Genomic DNA, 21,713 nt, shown 5'->3' on the forward strand with positions numbered 1-21,713 from the left:
CAGGCCAAGCACTGGGCACAAATGGGAGTGAATGGATCCATTGGATCCTTTCTGGTGGGTACCCAGGGCACTTGCAAAGCAGAAAGCTAGTATCAACAGAGAATTTGTTTTCTGCTATTCAAAATAAATTATCTTCCAAAAGAGTTTTATACACATTATCCGGCAAGCTTGTTACAAGCCAAATGGTCCGGGCCTGGCTTGGATTTCTACCTCTTCTAGAGACCCAGTTTTCTCCAGGGTCTTTGTCAAAGGACTGAGGAATTGAGAATGGTTCCTGTGCTGAGAAGTCATCGTTGTACCAAAGGGGGTGCCTGCTCTCCTCCCCTTGCCGGGAGGCTGCTCAGGAGAATAGCATTTGTTGGCTTTGGGTGCTTTTTCTGGCTTAGTTGATGTTTTGTTTTGTTTGAGGCAGAAGCATGACGCTTGTTCATTCCTCATCCCAGGAGCACCTAAGGAGAGAGATCCAGATTCAGTCACAGCCAGGCAACCACCTGCAACAGCAATCACATCACTCCCAAACAGGGACTTGGTGAGTGGGTTTGAAAAGTGCTCAATGTTCAGCACTTCTCACTGAGGACAATAGAGAATCCCCTCCCCCCCCGAGAATCCCCCCTCTTCCCATGTAGAACTCCCTTTCCCCCATGGAGTATCCCCCTGCCCCCAATGGATAATCCCCTTCTCCCCATGGAAAATCCCCCCACCCACAATGGAGAATCCCTCTCCCTCCACAGAGCATCCACTGTCCCCAGTAGAGAACCCCTCCCCCCAAGGAAAATCCCCCTTCTTCCCATGGACAATCCTCCCCACAGAAAACTCCCGATACCCCCAATGGAGAATCCCCCTCCCTCACTGAATGAGAAGTGGGGTCAAAAGACATATCTGGCTTCAAGACTAAGCTTGATAAGTTTATGGAGGGGATGGTATGATGGGATAGTCTAATTTTGGCAATTAATTGATCTTTGATTCTTAGCGGTAAATATGCCCAGTGGTCTGTGATGGGATGTTAGATGGGGTGGGATCTGAGTTACTACAGAGAATTCTTTCCTGGGTGCTGGCTGGTGAGTCTTGCCCATATGCTCAGGGTTTAGCTGATCGCCATATTTGGGGTCGGGAAGGAATTTTCCTCCTGGGCAGATTGGCAGATAGCCCTCCATGCCAGCACACCCTGTCTGCCCAGGGGCTGGGAACGGGGCAGATGGCAGCATTACAGAGCAGCGTTGGAACCACAGTGTGGTGTTGGAAGCCTGCTGACTGCTCTGCCCATTCAGTGCCTATTCTGGGACTGGAGGCTCTGGTCTGTAGGGCTGTCAAATAGTCCCTCTCCCCAGCTGCTCAGCACAGCAGCATAACCCCAGTGAGCCAGTGACCTCGGGGACTGTCAGCCCCCCACAGCATGGAACAGGGAGCTGCTGTCAGATGGCCTCCCCAGAGGAAGTGTGGCACTGCAGTGACTGGGTGTCAGCCTTTGCTAATTGGCTGCACTGGTACCAGTGCTCCATGTCTGTCCACACTGCCTGTTTGTCCACACTGGTTCCTCACTCATTTGGGGAGGTCCTGTTTCCCTCAGCCTTGTGGGGGACTGTGCCAAAAGTGCTGGGACTCACAGTGCTTGTGTGGTGACCTCACTAGGCCAGGCGATGCTAACTGAGGAGAGGCAGGGCAGGGGCAAACCAAGCCACTAGGCCAGGCGATGCTAACTGAGGAGAGGCAGGGCAGGGGCTAACCAAGCCACTAGGCCAGGCGATGCTAACTGAGGAGAGGCAGGGCAGGGGCAAACCAAGCCACTAGGCCAGGCGATGCTAACTGAGGAGAGGCAGGGCAGGGGCAAACCAAGCCACTAGGCCAGGCGATGCTAACTGAGGAGAGGCAGGGCAAACCAAGACAAAAGGGATAATTTTAACTATTTAGAACTTAAGAAGGCAAAACCCCCCAAATTGTACCAGGAGCACAAATGACATAGACTATTACCAAAGACTCACTACTTACAATAATAAACTACAGATTACCAACTCATTCACCTTGTGAGTGTGTAGCTGCTGTGCAGTTAATGCCAGCAGAACAAGAGATTACTCCCGTATAGTGTGCGCCACATCAGAGAAGAATAAACTTTTCCTCGCCTTGGCAGTAAGTCCAGCTCCACTCTTGCTGGCCCATTCTTTACTTCTCTTCACCTTGAAGTGCTCCTTAGATTCACAGTTCCTGTGGCTGTCCCTCTTTTCACCAAGTTTATCCACCTAGTGGGCCCTCATCTGTCATTAGGCATCTTTGCACTGTATTCCATCAATAGATGTTCAGACAGTCCCTCTCTCTGGTCATGTACGTTAGGCTCTTTGTGAGTGGACTTCTTGTTTATCATTTCCAGGATCTGTTTGCACCTAACCCAGTTTTTTGATCAATTCCCTTGTTCACCAATTATATTTCCTTTCCGTTTTTTTCCCTTGATACTCGCGCTCTGGTAAGTCTGTAGATTTTTTCTCCCGATATTTCCCTTCTCTAACAGTGCCTGCTCACATTCCCAGGTCTGGTTGGTTGGTTGGTTTTTTGTTTGTTAGGTTTTTTTTTGCTTCTCCTGACCTGAAATCTTCTTTCCTCCTTCTTGCTTCCCAGTCTCCCACTTTTATTCTCCTGTTTTCCTTTTGTTTTATCACTTCACCTCCTTCCCCAGCTCCGGTTCACCAGCTAATGCAGCATCTCAATCCTTGTCCTTCTCTAACAGCTTTTTCTATCTGCCTCTTCGCGGGGATTCCAAGTCCCCTCCCCAGCTCGAGCTGCCCGTGAATTGGCCATGTCTCTCCCCAGGACAGTAGTCTGTGCTGCTGCATTGCAACTGCAGCACATTCTAGTGCCACCGGGTGAGTTATGACACCTGGAGGGTAGACAGAGACACTGGGCTGCCCTGCCTCTTCCTGTGCCTCTCATATACACACGTTTGCACTAAGGGCTCACTGGGCCCCTGTGTTAACCTGGCTGCATTCCCAGTTTCTGTTCTTTGGCTTCACCCTCAAAGATTAGAAAGAAGAAAGCTCTGAGTGAGTCCTGCTGTCCTCTGCCTGCCACAATGAATGCATGGAAAAGGCACCCCCTGCCACCTATCGCAGAGAGTCACTGGGCATCCCAAAGCACGTACTGCACCTGCTGTTCCATACATCGTAGACCAGTACACAGAGCCTGCCCTAATACAGTGAGGAGGCAGTGTCCTCATTCCAACTGCAGGTCAACACATGACACCCACTGTACCTCCAGTATAGCTCCATGGCACCTGCTATACCAACAGTGCACCCACTACATCTCCATGGCACCTGCTATACCTCCATTGCATTCACTACATCTCCATGGCACCCGCTATCATAGAATCATAGAATATCAGGGTTGGAAGGGACCTCAGGAGGTCATCTAGTCCAACCCCCTGCTCAAAGCAGGACCAATTCCCAACTAAATCATCCCAGCCAGGGCTTTGTCAAGCCTGACTTTAAAAACCTCTAAGGAAGGAGATTCCACCACCTCCCTAGATAACCCATTCCAGTGTTTCACCACCCTCCTAGTGAAAAAGTTTTTCCTAATATCCAACCTAAACCTCCCCCACTGCAACTTGAAACCATTACTCCTTGTTCTGTCATCTGCCACCACTGAGAACAGTCTAGATCCATCCTCTTTGGAACCCCCCTTCAGGTAGTTGAAAGCAGCTACCAAATCCCCCCTCATTCTCTTCTGCAGATTAACAATCCTAGTTCCCTCAACCTCTCCTCGTAAGTCATGTGCTCCAGCTCCATGTGCTTTACCTCCCCAGCACCCACTATACCTCCAGTATAGCACCATGGCACCTGCTATGCCTCCGTGGCACCACTATACTTCCAGTATAGCTCCATGGCACCCGCTATACCTCCCTGGCACCACTGTGCCTCCAGTATAGCTCCATGGCACCTGCTATACCTCCCTGGCACCACTATATCTCCAGTATAGCTCCATGGCACCTGCTATACCTCCCTGGCACCACTATACCTTCAGTATAGCTCCATGGCACCTGCTATACCTCCAACGCACCCACTATACCTCCAGTATAGCTCCATGGCACCTGCTATACCTGCAACGCACCCACTATACCTCCAGTATAGTTCCATGGCACCCGCTATACCTCCAGCACACCCACTACATCTCCATGGCACCTACTACACCCTCTCTAAACCTCGTGACACATAGTACCCCCCCCTCCACATACCACCAACTGATGTGGCCCCTGTCCCTGTTCCACCTCATACAGGGAGGATTGAGACACCTCCATGTCTCCTGCCTCGAACAAAAATGTGGCGACCTGCACCACACAGAGTCACCTGCCAAAAAGAGGTGTGTGGAATCCTGGTAACACCTGCCATTGAGTTATGCATGTCACCTCCTCCATTGTCACTCATTGCAGATGAGCCATGACAACCTACCTAGCACCAAATATCACTCTCTGCTGCAGCCCCAATATCACTGACCACAGATGGGCCTTTGGCAGCCCCAAGCCAATTGCAGGTGAGCACAAGGCACCAAGCATACCACCTCCTGCCAAGGGACTCATGGCACCCCAAGTCTGCTTGCTATAGTCAGGTGCATGGTACCCTGATGCCACCAACTTCAGAAGGTGCAAGAGAGCCCAGATGGCACCTGCTGCAAAAGGGTGCATGCCCCCACATGCTGCCTTCCACAGATGGCACATTAGCAACCTGTATAACACCTGCCACGAAATGGCACAGGACACCCACAGAGCACCTTCTGCATTAGGGAGCATTGTATCTGATTTAATTGGGGATTGGTCCTGCTTTGAGCAAGGGGTTGGATTAGATACCTCCTGAGGTCCCTTCCAACCCTAATATTTTATGATTCTATCTATATACCCTCTGCTTCAGCTGAGCACCTGCCTGTGAGGCCCATAAATCTCCAAGGCAGCCCTTCTGGGTCTTGGTGTTTAGTGGCAGAATGGGAATTGGGAAGGGCCTCCAGGGCACAATGCTGGGCCCTGGCTCACTTCTTTACCATTATACCAGGCTTTCCTTGCACCTCACGCTGTGCCATGAGGAACACTCACACCCATTCTGTTTAGTGTGGAGCAGTACAAATTCAAATAAATCAGTAACAGTGAAAGTATAGCACCCACTAGCACCAGCTCCAGCACTCTCCACCCCCTTCCAATCTGTGGGTTCTACAATAAGGCACAAGTCTTGCTCTCAAAAATGTACTTTCCCGAGGGCAGGGCTAGGCTTAAAATGCTGCATTGGTGCAGCTGCACCGATGCCACTGTGCGACATTCTCCTGGTGTTATCTGGACCGGTGATCTGCTAAGTCACTCCAGTCCTCAACTCTGGGAGCCAGCCTTACCCTGCTCTGCTGTGAGAACCCCCACTCCTGGGCTGTTCACACACAGCCTCTAGCATGTAAGCTTCTTGGATTGTGCAACCAAATGACACTAGCCAATATCTGTGGTCCCAGACCCAACCCTAGGAACCTCCATCTTGCAGTGTCCAGTTATGCCTGCTGGACGCTGCAAGCTCTGTCAGGTTAACAAAGAAATTGATATTTACCAGGCTGCTTATCCCAAAGGGAGTCTCTGACACACTTCAAACCAAACACACGGCTTCAGGTAGAATGAACAAACACATTTATTAACTACAAAGATAGATTTTAAGTCATAGCACAACAAGTCAGATTTGGTTAAATGAGATAAAGGCAAAATGCTTTCTAAGCTGAGCTTAACACTTTCAATGCCCTTACAAACTTAGATGCTTCTCACCACCAGCTGGCTGGTTGCTCTTCAGCCAGGCTCTCCCCTTTGATCAGTGCTTCAGTCGCTGGGTGGTGATGTCCGTAGATGAAGGTGGAAGAGAGAGGAAGAGCCTGGCAAACGTCTCTCCCTTTTATCATGTTCCTTCTTCCCTCTTGGCTTTGTGCCCCCCCTCCCCCTTCAGGGTCAGGTGGGCATTACCTCATTGTAGTCCCTACTGACCAAAGGAAGGGGGGTGACTCACTGGAGAGTCCAAGAGACTCTTTGTTGCTACCTAGGCCATTGTCCTTTGTTCCTGTGAGGCTGGGCTGGGTTTGTCCCATACATGCCCTGATGAGGTGTGAACTGCCCCTCTGCTCTTGGAGAGTTTTGCCTGGGCCTGTTTTAAGCCATGAGGACACATTTTCAGCCCCATAACTATATACATGAAACTACAACCTATAACATTACTACAACATTACTGTAACAACAATTACTAGAACAATGCTCAGTGCATCATGAGCCTTCCAAAGACACCCATGACAAACTTTGCATTGGATACCACACAATCATTTTATAAAGATGAACGTGGGGGTGTAGGGTGTTCCCATGAGGTACAGAACATCACACACTGTAGCAGTTAAGTGAAGACATTCCTATGCCAGAAGGAGAGCTCCTCCCATAGGCATAGTTAATTCACCTACCCATGAGGAGATAGCTATATCGAGGGGAGAAGGTCTCTTGCTGACAGAGTTAGGTCGGGGTGTGGATTTTTCACACCCCTGAGCAACATAGATTTACCAATATAAGTCTATAGTCTAGGCCTGGCTGTCAATGATAACTTGGAAGAAAATTATCTTGAATGCTTATGGATCAATGTCTTAACAGATAAAACACAAGATGGTTTATTAGTTGGTGTCTGCTACAGACCACCAAATCACAGTAGGGAACAGGATGACCATCTTCTTATGCACCCATCTATAATATGTAGGGTGGGGGGAAAGCTGCATGATCATGGGGCACTTCAATTTGAGTGACACATCCTGGAGGTCTCATGCTGCCGGTACTAAAACATCCTTGGAATTTCTAAACATTATAGATAATTTCCTAAATCAAAAAGTGTTGCATTCAACAGAGGAGAATTCTATAGTAGACCTTGTCTTAAAAGATAGAGAGTAACTGATCACAGAACTAAAAATTAAAGGTAGCTTTAAAAGGGCCAATTTTCCAAAGCTGAAAACAATTATGAGCCAGATCAGCTGGGAGGAAGAATTTAATCATAAAAATGTGAATGGTGATTGGAAATTACAAACACTTTACTGGATGCCTAAAAAGCCACAATCCCACAATGAGGAAGAAGGCCATATTGATTAAAATAAAACTGACCTGGTTTAGAGAGGAAGTGAAGGCAGCTATAAAATATAGCATATAAGAAATGAAAGAAAGGGGAAGTTGATAGTAATGAATATAAAAGAAGCTGGAAATGTCAAAGAAATATAAGGGAAGCAAAGGAATACAAGGAAAAATCTGTGGTCAGCAGAGTTAAAGATAATGAAAAGCATTTTTTAAAGTATATTAGGAACAAAAATAAACCAAACAATGGTATTCCTCCGTCACTAAATGGATATGGTAGTGTTATCAATAATGATGCAGAAAAGGTAGAAAGGTCTGTAAATACTTCTGTTCTGTATTTGGAAAAATATGATGTAGTTCTATCATAGGAGGTGATAACACTCTTCATGACACTTGTATCTCAGGAGGATGTTTAAACAGCAACTACCAAAGTTAGTCATTTTTAAGTCAGCAGGTCCAGGTAACTTGCAGCCAAGAGTTTGAAAAGAGAAGGCTAAGGAGCTTACTGAACCATTAATTTTGATTTTCAAGAAGACTTGGAGCACTGAGGAAGTTCCGAAAGAAAGCTAATGTTGTGCCAATATTTTAAAAGGGTAAAAGAAATGATCCAGGTAATTATAGTCCTGGGAGCCTGACATTGATTCTGAGCAAGATAATGGAGCGGCTGCTATGGGACTTGATTAATAAAGAATTAAAGAAAGGTTATTTAATTAATGCCAGTCAACATGGGTTTTATGGAAAATAGATTCTGTCAAGCAAACTTTGTGTCTTTTTCTGATGAGATTACAAGTATGGCTTTATTACAAGTAAAGGTAATATTGTCAATGTAATATACTTAGACTTCTGTAAGCCATTTGCTTACTTGAGACCATTACTCCTTGTTCTGTCATCTGCTACCACTGAGAACAGACTTTGGAACCCCCTCATTCTTCTCTTCTGCAGACTCAATAATCTCAGTTCCCTCAGCCTCTCCTCATAAGTCATGTGCTCCAGCCCCCTAATCATTTTTGTTGCCCTCTGCTGGACTCTTTCCAATTTCCCCCCATCCTTCTTGTAGTGTGGGGCCCAAAACTGGACACAGTACTCCAGATGGGGCCTCACCAATGCTGAATAGAGGGGAATGATCACATCCCTTGGTCTACTGGCAATGCTCCTACTTATACAACCTAAAATGCTGTTAGCCTTCTTGACAACAAGGGCACACTGTTGACTCATATCCAGCTTCTCCTCCACTGTAACCCCTAGGTCCTTTTCTGCAGAACTGCTGCCTAGCCACTTGGTCCCTAGTCTGTAGCAATGCATGGGATTCTTCTGTCCTAAGTGCTGGACTCTGCACTTGTCCTTGTTGAACGTCATCAGATTTCTTTTGGCCCAATCCTCTGATTTGTCTAGGTCCCTCTGTATCCTGTCTCTACCCTCCAGTGTATCTACCACTCCTCCCAGTTTAGTGTCATCTGCAAACTTGCTGAAGGTGCCGTCCACGCCATCCTCCAGATCATTAATGAAGCTATTGAACAAAACCAGTCCCAGGACCAACCCTTGGGGCACTCTGCTTGATACCGGCTGCCAACTAGACATGGAGCCATTGATCACTATCCGTTGAGCCTGACGATCTAGCCAGCTTTCTATCGACCTTATAGTCCATTCATCCAGCCCATACTTCTTTAACTTGATGGCAAGAATACGGTGGGAGACTGTATCAAAAGCTTTGCTTTGAGAATGTGAGCCTGGTGAGTTCACATTCTCAGGCTTTTCCCCATCACCAGGATTGCTAGAAACAAATATTTTTTGTAAGTGAATGCAGATATTCCCACATAATCACCTTACTCCAGGTGTCAGGTATTTCTTATACATGGTTGGTTACAGGGCTGCTACTAGTAGGTCAGGCATCTGTACCAGATATAGACTGACTACAGAGCTTCCTTTTCAGAGAGATACACACCAAATGTGTTCTCTCTAAGATGCTTTAGTTGTTCTGCCAGGTATGGCTGAGGTTAGCTTAAATAAATATGTTACACACCTAGTGGCTGAACAGTATAATGCAGTTTAGCACTCAATTACATCGCCCCCTTTAAGTGCTACATTCCTACCATTTACAAAGTTTACGCTATCATGCTATCTTTAAAGTTCAGTACGGACCAGTCTGATTTCAGAGTGGTAGCCGTGTTAGTCTGTATCAGCAAAAAGAACGAGAAGTCCTTGTGGCACTTTAGAGACTAACAAATTTATTTGAGCATAAGCTTTCTTGGGCTAAAACGCACTTCATTGGATGCATGTAGTGGAAAATACAGTAGGAAGATATATATACACAGAGAACATGAAAAAGGGGGTGTTGCCATATCAACTGTAATGAGAGTGGTGAATTAAGGTGAGCAATTATCAGCAGGAGGAAAAAAAACTTTTGTAGTGATAATCAGGATGGCCCATTTCCAGCAGTTGACAAGCAGGTGTGAGTAACAGTGAGAGAAAAAAAATTAGCATGGGGAAAATAGGTTTTACTTTGTGTAATAACCCATCCACTACCAGTCTTTAGTCAAGCCTAATTTAATGGTGTCCAGTCTGCAAATTAATTCCAATTCTGCAGTTTCTCGTTGGAGTCTGGTTTTGAAGTCTGTTAAACATCTCTGACTCATACAGGTTTTCTAATTACATGACCAGAACACATAACAACTTGGTCATCTGGCTGTAGCTGGTTTGGAATCCTTGTGTCTTCTTCTTGTTCTGAATCCACCATCTGAGGAATAAATTAGATGGCAACAGTTCCTGTTGAACTCTCCACTGTCAGTTGCCATTACATATGATCTGGGTGCTGAATTCTTTTTCTTTATGGCAGCTGGAGGTGTCCATCCTTTTTCTCCATTCAATTTGACATGAACATGGTCACCATGTTCCAGACATGGCAGTTCTCTATCTGAGTGGCATCTGTTGTAAAAGTGTTTATAAACTCTTTTTGCCTTTTTATCTAATTTGGCTACTCTCTTCATGTCTGGCCACTTTGGAAATATATTATTTTCCAAAGTTGGAACAGTAGTTCTGATTTGTCTTCCTATCAGGAGCTGTGCTGGACTATATCCAGTACTTGTGTTGGTGTTGATCTGTAGCACTGAAGAGAAAGGAATGGATTTTCCTGCTGTTGGATTTTCTTGACTGACTGTACAGCTCTCTCAGCCTCTCTATTTGCTTGTGCGTAATATGGGCTGCTAGTAATATGATCAAAATCATAGTGCATTCAAAATGACTTAAATTCTGCTGCAGTTAAGTGTTACATTTGCTTGTGGTCCATTGCCAATCACTAGTTGTTCTGGAATACCAACGTGAGCAAAAGTGCACTTCAGTTTCTTGATAATTCTGTGATGTTATCTTTTTCAAGTACATTTTTTCTACTTATTTGAAAAAAAATAGTCCACTACAACCAGGTAATGATGTCCTCTGAATTTGTATAAATCTGCAGCTAGTCTCTTCCAAGGTCTCTCTGGTAGAGGTGTTTGTACACTGTATGGTTCAGCATTGTCTCTTAAGTTGATTTCTACTGGATGTCCTTTCAAAAGTCCAATAGCATCAAATACGCCATCAAATTCTGCCACCTCCCTCACTAGGTCCATCATGGCTGCCATGCTGCGGCTGAGAAGGTTCTTGGTCTTTGATTGTTTGATCACATTCACTCTGAATGCAAAGCTTTTGTCTTTGTAAATTGTTTCTGTGGTGAATTGGCTCATGCAGTTCAGAATACCTCCAGGGTTAGTCAGGACTGTGTCAGGTGACTTCAGCTCTGGGAGGGGCTGACGGTTATTGTAAGTCCCTTCTGAGATGACTGTGACGTCTGCTCCTGAGTCAATTTAAAGTCAATAGTCTTGCCATGAATATTCAGTTTCACTCTCTAGGCAGGTTTTGTGTCATCACATGTGAAAGATCCCAGAAACAATGGCTCTTGATTGTCTGTAGTATAAGTCAGCTCCCTGACTGCTTTGGTGTGGCAAACAGCTGCAAAATGCCTATATTTTGTTCATTTATTACACCTTGTGCCTTTGGCTGGCCATGCATCATATCTTGGGATATAAAATCTTCCACATCTTGTGCATTCTAATTTAGGCTGTTGGGCTTTGGTGTGTGACTGGAATTAGCCTGGGAGTTCTCTCTCCTTGCCTCAGATGTCTGATGATAATGACGTGTAGCTCTCATGCTGCATATTTTAACATTTCTAAGCTAGTTTCTTGTTTTTCAAGTTTGGCAAGTTGCTCTTTGTTTTCCTGTCTCATCAGCCCACAATGCTTTGCTATCTGAATAGCTGTGCGTAGGGTTAAATCTGGTTTTAATTGTAGCTGTTGTGGAAGATTTTTATCTGTTAACGCAATAACCAGCTTGTCTCTGATATTTTCATGTTCTGCAGTTTCAAAATCACAGTTTTCAGCCAATGTATGCAGAGCCCTTATAAAACATCCAATATTTTCCCTTGGTCCTTGAATTCTCTGGTGAAAACATGCTCTTTCATAAACCACATTTCTCTGATATAGAAGGTATGCATCAGACATAGCCAGAACCCTTTCATAGTCATCTTTGGGACTGTCTTCAGTAAAGGCAAAGGATTTAAAAATATGCTCTGTCTGCTTCTGCATAGCATAAATTTAAGAGCATTCCTGTGTATCTTTAGTTTCCTTATGGAATTTTGTAGCCATTCAAAATCTTGCAAAATCCAGTGGGTCCATTTTGAAGGTTAGTCAAAGCTGAAGTTCTCTGGGGCACTGAAGAGTGGCATGTGCATGAGATTGATCCTGCAACCTCGTTGCTTTACTCCTCCTGTCTGATTCCTTCGTTGCTGCTTTCCTTCTATTTCTGTTCCCCTCTGCAACTAGTTTACTCCTGACACCATGTCAGGTGTTTCTTGTACACGGTAGGTTGCAGAGCTGCTATCAGCAGCTCAGGCATCTGTACGAGATATGGACTAAGTAGAGAGCTTCCTTCTCAGAGAGATACAGACCAGATGTGTTCACTCAGAGATCCTTTAATGCTCTGCCATAGCTTAAATATGTTCTGCTACACACAGCGCCACCTCGTGGCTGATCAGTAGAATAAGTTTAGCATTCCATTACACTAGGAGCTGCAGCTTTAAGAAAAACACCAAATGTCTGGAAAACCAGGATAAAATCAAAAGCATTGGAAGTGCTGTGCCCTATCCCCTCCTGTATTGGTACTGGTTTGGCAGGGGTTCCCTGCCCATGGAGTCCAGATATCGAGGGGCACTAGGTGGACAGGGAAATAGCTTAATCTCTGTTTTTCCAAGTGTCACTTGGCAGGTGAGACTTGTAGACTGAGGATCACTAAAGGTCTTGCCTGTGCAGGGCACACACATTTCCCTCCCCCCGGAGTTGTACATGGGGTCAGGAGCACAGTTACCAGCTTGCTCACCTCAATGGGGAGACGAATGCTGCAGTAGGGCCTGATTCTGAGCCACAGGCTGCCTGCGTGCTGTGCCCTGGGGGAGCGGGACTGAATGTCCCGTGCGATCCCAGCCAGCTATACTTTAAAACATATGGCAGTGAAATGCACAAAGGTGGGAGGAGCTGGGTGCAGCATAATGTGGGACTGATTGAACGCAGCCGGCCCTGGGCTGAGGCCGCTTCTCTTTCATCTCTGCAAACATCTGTCCCGGGGAGAGGAAGAAGGAGTGAGGAAGAAGATGATGATGGTGTGACTTGCTTAAAAAAGCAGGGTCCTGGCTTCTTCTTTATTTATTATGAAGTTACCAAGACCAGACTGGGCCAAGCTTTGAGCCCATGGTTCAATCCCAGACTCCTGGGTGCCCAGCAGATCTGGGCAGTGAGAAGGTAAAGAGGACAGGACCAGGAATCTCCCTGGATCCAGACACATCCCCTGCTCCAAAGAGCTTGTAATCTAAGGGTCGATCCTGATCCACTGAAGTCAGCGGCGAAACTGCCAGTGGCCTCCCCGGGAGCAGGATCGCAGCCCAAGTTTGACGGTTTAGAGAATAGTCACCCTGCGGTCATGCCCCTTTCGCCCTCACAGGCAGGGGGCAGTGTTGTTCAGTGCAGAGAGTAGCTGAGTGCCCAGTCACTGTGCTGGCTGCATAAACTGCCTTGGGAACCTCATGAGAGTGGATAGAGCAAGAGGGAGAACCCAGCACTGCCGGGGTGGTTCAACCTAACTGGAGAAGAAAGTCAGTGTGGCTAAAATAAATAAACAATATGTGCTGCTGTGTCCCATCCCTGCTACACCCCAACCCGCTGCATCGCTTTCCCCACTGTAGCCCCTCCAATGCAGCCCCTCCTCACTGCACCCCCTACCTACTGCACCTCCCCCCAGCTGCACCCCTCCACTGAACCTCACTGAACCCCCCCCCACTGTATCCCTGACCCACTTCAATCCCCTTCCCCACTGTTCCCCTCCTCTACTGAATCCCCATCCCACTCAACCCCCTCTCCACCACTTTGCTGCACCGACTTTTCACCCATCTCAGGGATAAAAGGACAGTTCAGCCAAACTCCCATCCTGCCCCAGTCTCCTAGGCCCTGCCTCCCATTGCTGCATACACTGTCTGCAACATGCCCCTTCCTTGAAGCCTGGAGCTAATAAACTGCCACATTAGATCATATTCCTGGAATAGCCGGGCTCCGTAGCCTAGGCTCCCCTGGGTTTGCCGGCTTTACGAGTAGCGTGTGTGGATATGAAAGGAAGGAGGCTGCCCTTTGAAGTCAGGCAGGGTGAGGAAGACAAGGAATTCAGTGGGGCAGGCCCTGAGGAGGCTGCAAATCAGAACCAGAGGGCTCAGCACTTGCATCAGAAGGGAAGGAGGGTGAGCAGCCCCTTGTGATATGGGATGCAGATGGCTCCGCGATTGGGCTCTGCCCAGAGGCCAGGCACATTCTCAGGGCCACACCCAAGCCAAGGAAGCCTCTGGGCTGGGACAGAGAAATCAATATAGCAGCGAGCCAGGTCTTCTATCCTGCTGGCTGGGGGAGTGGCATCTAGTGCTGGTTCCGAATGCCGAAGGCTGTGCAGCCATGGCCCTGCCACATTCCCAGCAGTGGCTGCCTGTAATGCTGGTGGGCCCAAACTGCAGTCACAAGGGTCCACTACTGGCTAGTCACAAACTAGCTGAAGAGGGGGAGAATGGTCAAGTGGTTAAAATACTGGGGTATGTCTCAGGAATCCTGGGTTCCCTTCCCAGCTCCTGTACTGATGCTATGTGTGACCTTGGGTACGTCACAGCCCTGCTCTTTGCCTCAGTTTCCCTTTCTGCATAATGGAGTGAGGAAAAGTCCATTAGCATGCTAGCCATTCAGATGCTGTGGTTTGGGTTACCATATTTCAGGTTCCCCAAAAGAGGACACTGCCAGAGCGGGGGAGGAGGAGCTGGGAGGGAGTGGTAGCTGGAGTGTGGGTGCAGTTGGGGGTGCTGCAGGGGGTACCTGTGGCAGGGATATTTACTGGCAGTGGGAAGCAGTGTTGCTCTCTGTAATGGTGGCAGGGCGGCTGGCTCATGCCCAGGACACCGCGACAACCCTCAGTCAGCGCCTCCCTGCGGGATCCCCTTCCCCAGGGCTAGTAGCCTGGGCCTGGGCAGGTGGGATCTGGCAGCTATGGCTTGCAGGGGAATGGACCAATCAGATGCAGATCCAGGGTAGGACCAGTCGGGAAGCGGACCAATCAGGGCTTTTTCTGAGTTGTGGCTTGTCTGCGCTGCAAAAATCCTGGACATTTCCTGTTATTTGAAAATCCCCCGGACAGAGAAAGAAGGCTCAGGAAGGAGGCAATGTCCGGGAAAGCCCAGACGTATGGTAACCCTAGCTGTGGTGAAGGAGGCCTTGGAAAGAGGGATGAAAATGCAACTCCTGAACGTTGATCCAGACATACAATGTTATTCCCAGTCAGGGAGCACAAAGAAGACATGTGAAGTCTTAGCTGACCAGCCACACAAACACACACAGACCCTTCACACTACACTAGACATGTTGGCTGCTATAGTAATGTCAGCTGGGGGGGCAGGGCGGGTTATCTTTTACAATGTTTCTATGCTGGCAAAAGCCCCCTTGTACACTCGGTGATACTGGCATACAAGTGATGTTGCTAGGGTCACTTGTTTCTCTCAGGCAACCATTACAAGCGGCTAGTATAAGTCGTGTCTCCACAAGCGGGGGCTGACAGCTTAGGATAGCTCTATGAACCGTTTCTAGAGTAGACATAGCCTGTAAAGAGCAGCCTCCAGACGCTGAGAAGTGGAACTGGGCGATGCTTTTTACTAGGGCTGTCAAGCAATTAAAAAAAATTATCCTGATTAATTGTGCAATTAAAAAAAAATCACGATTAATTGCGCGATTAATCACACTGTTAATAATAGAATACCATTTATTTAAATATTTTGGATGTTTTCTTCATTTTCAGATATATTGATTTCAACTACAACACAGAACACAAAGTGTACAGTGCTCAATCTATATTGATTTTTATTACAAATGTGTGTTGTAAAAAACAAAAGAAATAGTATTTTTCAATTCACCTCAGACAAGTACTGTAGTGCAATCTCTTTATTATTAAAGTTGAACTTACAAATGTAGAATTATTTACAAAAAATAACTGCATTCAAAAATAAAACAATGTAAAATTTTAGAACCTACAAGTCCACCCAGTCCTACTTCTTGTTCAGACAGTTGCTCAAACAAGTTTGTTTATGTTTGCAGGAGATAATGCTGCCCACTTCTTGTTTACAATGTGAAACTGAAAGTGAGAACAGGCGTTCGCATGACATTGTGGTAGCCGACATCACAAGATATTTACATGCCAGGTTCACTAAAGATTCATATGTCCCTTCATGCTTCAACCACCATTTCAGAGGACATGCATCCATGCTGATGAGGGGTTCTGCTCGATAATGGTCCAGAGCAGTTCAGACCAAAGCATATTCGCTTTCATCATCTGAGTCAGATGTCACCAGCAGAAGGTTGATTTTCTTTTTTGGTGGTTTGAGTTCTGTAGTTTCCATGTTGGAGTGTTGCTCTTTTAAGACTTATGAAAGCATGCTCTGCACCCCGTCCCGCTCAGATTTTGGAAAGCACTAGCTATCTTTAGAAATCTTATATTGGTACCTTTTTTCATTTTGTCAAATTTGCAATGAAAGTATTCTTAAAATGAACATGTGCTGGGTCATCATCCGAGACTGCTATAACATAAAATATATGGCAGAATGTGGGTAAAATGGAGCAGGAGACATATTATTCTCTCCCAAGGAGTTCAGTCAAAAATGATGACAGAATGGTGACAGAAGCATGAAGGAGCATACAAATGTTTAGCCTATCTGGCACGTAAATACCTTGCAATGCTGCCTACAAAAGTGCTATGCGAACGCCTGTACTCACTTTTGATTGTGACATTGTAAAAAAGAAGTGGGCAACATTATCTTCAGCAAATGTAAACAAACTTGTTTGTCTTAGCGATTGGCTGAACAAGCAGCAGGACTGAGTGGACTTGTAGGCTCTAAAGTTTTACATTGTTTTGTTTTTTAGTGCAGTTATGTAACAAAAAAAATCTACATTTGTAAGTTGCACTTTCACGATAAAGCGATTCCATCATGGTATTTGTATGAGATGAATTGAAAAATACTATTTCTTTTGTTTATCATTTTTACAATGCAAATATTTGTAATAAAAACAATATAAAATGAGCACTGTACACTTTGTATTCTGTGTTATAATTGAAAGCAATATATTTGAAAATGTACAAAAACATCCAAAAATATTTAATACATTTCAGTTGGTATTCTATTGTTTAACAGTGCAATTAAAACTGTGATTAATCTTAATTAATTTTTTTTAATCATGTTTAATTTTTATGAGTTAATCGCATGAGTTAACTGCAATTATTCAACAGCCCTACTTTTTACCCAGCAATTTTCCTGCTGAAAAATGGGTGGGGGGTTGATCAAAGATGATTTTTTTGTGGCAAAATATTTTTATTGTTTCAATTTTGTTTCAAATTGAAATTTTCATTTCAATTTTTGAAAACAAAAAACAATTGTTTTGAATTCCCCCCCCCCCCTTTTTTTTTTGGTCATAGCAGGAACAACAGCTGGGGTTTCTTTTACAGCTTTTCCTTTTGTCTTTTTAAGTTTTCAAAACTTCTCCAGCTTTGGCAAAGCCCTAGAGAGGCCAAAGGAGAAATGAAACTCTGACTTCAAAGCCTGGTCACTAGCCTAGAGTTGGAGAAATCTGGAAAAGCTACAGTATGGAAAAAGCAAACCTAACCTGGACATTCATAATTTTATTGCACTCATGGCAAAGAAGGAGACATAGGGAATAGGAGAGAAAAGAGGAAAATGCAAATAAAGTAAAAATTTAGGAAATTTGGATATATTTCAAAAAACATTTCACTAAAAATTTGGATGAAACGAGCAGATTCCAGTCAGAGCCCCATGAAATAGAATCAAATTCAAAACCTAAGAATTTTTTACAAACATATTTTCCCATTTTTTTAACCAGCTCTGCTTACATGTAATGAACAGAGCAGGGGTCAGGGTCAAGGCCAGAGTGATTTGCTAGCCAGGAAAGGGGCTACAATTCATAGCCAGCATGATCGGTAACAAAGAGCTCAGCAGAGAGAAGTTTTTTTAGGGTGATCGCTGGGGTGAAGATAGGGTTGCCAACTGTCTCATCACACAAACCCAAACACCCATGCCCCGGTGTGACATTCCCCTCTGGTGTTATCTGACCAGTGATCTGCTAGGTCACTCCAATCCTTGACTCTGGGAGCCAGCCTCACCCTGCTCTGCTGTGAGAACCCCCACTCTTGGGCTGTTCACACACAGCCTCTGGCATGTAAGCTGCTTCCAGCTACTTGCAACCGAATGACACTAGCCAATATCTCCAGTCCCAGACACAACCCTAGGAACCTCCGTCTTGCAGTTATGCCTGCTAGACACTGCAAGCTTATAGAAGCTCGTCAGTTTTGATATGTACCAGGTTTGTTCTCCCAAGGAGAGTCTCTGACATGCTTCAAACCAAACGCACTGCTTCAGGTAGAATAAACAAACAGATTTATTAACTATGAAAGACAGATTTTAAGTGATTATAAGTCAAAGCACAACAAGTCAGTTTTGTTCAGATGAAATAAAGGCAAAACACATTCTAAGCTGATCTTAACACTTTCAGTGCCTTTAAAAATGTAGATGCGTCTCACCACAGGCTGGCTGGTTGCTCTTCAGCCAGGCTCTCCCCTTTCATCAGTGCTTCAGTCGCTTGGTGTGGTGTCTGTCGAAGTAGGTGGAAGAGAGAGAGAAAGCCTGGCAAATGTCTCTCCCTTTTATCATGTCCTTTCCTCCCTCTTGGCTTTGCCCCCCACCTTTCAGAGTCAGGTGAGCATTACCTCATCGCAGTTCCAAACTGATCAAAGGGGTGGGGTGACTCCCTCGAGAGTCCAACAGATCCTCTGTTGCTGCCTAGGCCAGTGTCCTTTGTTCCTGTGAGGCTGGGCTGGGTTTGTCCCATACCTGCCCTGATGAGGTGTGAACTGCCCCTCTGCTCTTGGGGAGTTTTTGCCTGGGCTTATTTTAAGCCATGAGGATATGTTTCAGCCTCATAACTACATACATGAAATTATAACCTATAACATTACTATGGGATGGGAAGCCGGCTCTGGGCTTGGGGGGGGGGGGGACCCAAGGGGTTCGAAGTGTGGGAGGGGGCTCTGGGCTGAGCCTGGAGCAGAGGGTTGGGCTGAGGGAGGGGGTTTGGGATGTGGGCTCTGAGAGGGAGTTTGGGTGAGGGAGTGGGCTGGATGCAGTGGGTTGGGGTGCAGGAGGGGGTTCGGGATGCAGGTTCTGGCCAGGTGGTTCCGGAAGTGGCAGCATGTCCGGCAGTGGCTCCTAGGCTCACAGGTGGCCAGACGGCTCTGCACGCTGCCACTGCCTGCAAGCATCACCCCCGCAGCTCCCATTGGCTGCGGTTTCCCGTTCCCATCCAATGGGAGTTGAGGAGTCGGCACTCTGGGCGGGGACAGCACGCAGAGACCCCCCCCTGCCCATGCCTCCTCCTAGGAGCCACTGCCGGATATGCCAGGCACTTCCGGGAGCGGCATGGAACCAGGAGATCGAGCTCAATTCCAGGAGACTCCTGGCCAAACCGAGAGGGTTGGCAACCCGTGCAGAGTTACATCCTTTACCACTTAACAAAATAAAGAACACTCTGGGGTTTCAGTATTTTTTCGCCTTCCTCCGAAGCATGGGGCAGGGGTCGCTTGCTTAAGGAGTGGGTGGATCGGCTTATGTGGCCTGCATCTTGCAGGAGGTCAGACTAGATGATCATAATGGTCCCTTCTGATCTTGAATTCTATGATTCTATGATTCTATGATATGCATGTTGTTTATGGGCTACCCATTATTATTGCAGTTGCATTTTAATTGTGCAGCCCCGTGAGAGCTGCAGAGGCCCTAGGGTCTCTCTGTTTCTCTCTCCATTTTAATTTCTGTCTCTCATAGCAGAATGTGAGATCTTACATTCTCAAGAGGCGATGAGCCCGCACTGCATAAGGAGAGAGAGAAATAAAACACTAGAGAGATTCAGCACGCTTAAAACTTTCGGGGGCCAGCGCCAGGCCTGTCTGACAGTCTCCTTCTCTTGGAGTGAGGTCCAGCAGCCCCATCCAATCCCTGCACCTGTCGCCTCGCAAATGAGCTCTATGCACACACGAGCTCGCACAGCAGCAGAGCCCATGGTTCCCTCTGAATCTGCAGCTGGAAACGAGACGTCAGATGCCAGGGCTGCCCAGCCAAAGAGACAGCACCCTCCTTTGCTTCCTGGGTGCTGAATGACCTCCGGCCAGTGCATACCTTTCCATCTCCCTGCCAAGCACCCAGTGTGTGTAGAATTACCACGTAAACGGCTGGTGCCTTCTGCCCTACCCCATGTGACACAGCTTGGCTGGCACAGGCACTCATTCATCTGGCAGGTCTGTCCCACATTCCCCCAGCTCAGCTACAAGGTAGAGTTACTCCCCCCCCACAGCTAGTGAGCTGCCTGTAGCTTAATGAAAGGCTACTGGGCCACCCATCGGCAGGCGTGACTCTCATTTGACAGTAAGATAACAGAGGTTAGGCAGGTCACTTCAAACAGAGCTGGGAGCAGAACGGGGCCTTACGTGCCTTGTCACACCATCCTGCCGAAGAAATGGCAGAACTGAAATGGCCCGAACTGAGTGCTTGGCTCTGCTGTCTCTACTACTGGCTCCCGTGCTGCTCTCATAGCCAGGACCCCTCAGACCCAACCCTCCTCCAGTGCTCGCTCCCAAAGAGCTGCTTGTTTGCACGCCCGCTGCTGGCTGCTCCACAGCCACACGAACAGCAGGATGAAGGAGCCCCGTGCTGTGGATCAGACAGATGGAGAGTCACACCCTGTTGATGACCCATGCGGATGACTGCAAGGTCCTCAGACGAATTTAAATGAATGTGCACACAAAAATCCAGTACACATATACAATCATTTCTGAACCGAACAAGAGTACCCAGGTGTGACTGCTGCAATGGTTTTGTATTGCTACTGGTGTATGGAGGAGTGGGCTGGGTGTTGCACTCATTGTTTGTTGAATTGCTAGCGCTCCCACTTTGGGTGATGGGATGCTGCTTTACAAAAGGGCACCTACCTGCAGTGTGTACCTGAGTCTGAGCACAGGGTGTGGGATGTTGCCTAGGTCCAGAGAGTGGAGACCCTGCCTGAGTCAGCACCCAAGTCAGAAGTCGATGTAACAAAAGGATATTTCCAGAAACAAGGTGGAACATCAGCACATACGGGGAGCAGATGCCTCAGGTCACGGCTACCGAGCTACCACTTGCAGTATGAATCCATCCCAGTTCAGTAGGGGCGGAAGGTTACTCCCACTGAATGGAAATTTAGTGGCCTTGTATGCGCTGAACTGAACTGGGTCTCAGTTCCAGCTCACTTGTCAAAAGCCCAACATCAGCCTTTTCACTAACTGGTAGAATCAGCAGAGGCCAGACCAGCGTCCCTAGAACAGTGGTTCCCAAACTCTTCAGCGTCATGCCGCCCCTAATCCCACCTGCACCTCTTCCCTGCCTCCCCCCCCCCCCCCGAGCCAGGAGCAGGGCCACAGCCCCGGGTGGAGGGCAGACAAGGGAAGGAGGCTGAGACTGAAGCTATGACTGGGGGCAGGGCTGGGGCTGGGGCTTGGGTTTGGTGCAGAGCAGGGGCCAGGCCGTGGTCAGGTGGGGCCGGAGCAGAGCTGGATGCAGAGCAGGGCTGGGTGGTGCTCTCTCCCTACCCTCTGTGGGGCCCCATTGCACCCCCCTGAACATTCCCCCATGCCCCCCTACGGGGGCGCGCCCCACAGTTTGAGGACCTCTGCCCTAGAGGAAGCCACTGGTCACAGATCAGACTGGCGGGGCAGTGGTGAGTAGGAAATAGATACTTAACAATCTGTTTCCCCTGTGACTCTCTGAGACCCTTTCCCAGCCTGGAAGAAGCGCTCTGTATTGCTCGAAAGCTTGTCTTTTGCATCACCACATGTTGGTCCAATAAAAGATATTACCGCCCCCACCTTCTTGCTCTAGGAAATAGACAGACAAAAGGCTCCATTATTTACCCAGGCTGTCAAGCCCTATGCTTTT

At 47.1% G+C, this 21,713-nt stretch overlaps 1 protein-coding gene across 1 annotated transcript in view; it reads right to left on the bottom strand.

The window, feature by feature from the left end:
• Positions 1–432: 432 nt before the first annotated feature.
• LOC120391196 (twist-related protein 2-like) overlaps positions 433–21,713 on the bottom strand; it is a 57,709-nt gene continuing 36,428 nt past the window's right edge. Inside the window, exon 3 of the mRNA XM_039514665.1 lies at positions 433–449. The gene's annotated coding sequence lies outside the window, so the exon portion shown is untranslated. The remainder of the gene's footprint in view (positions 450–21,713) is intronic.

The sequence above is a fragment of the Mauremys reevesii genome, linkage group 25 (assembly GCF_016161935.1).
Source record: "Mauremys reevesii isolate NIE-2019 linkage group 25, ASM1616193v1, whole genome shotgun sequence".
Taxonomy (NCBI): Eukaryota; Metazoa; Chordata; order Testudines; family Geoemydidae; genus Mauremys; species Mauremys reevesii.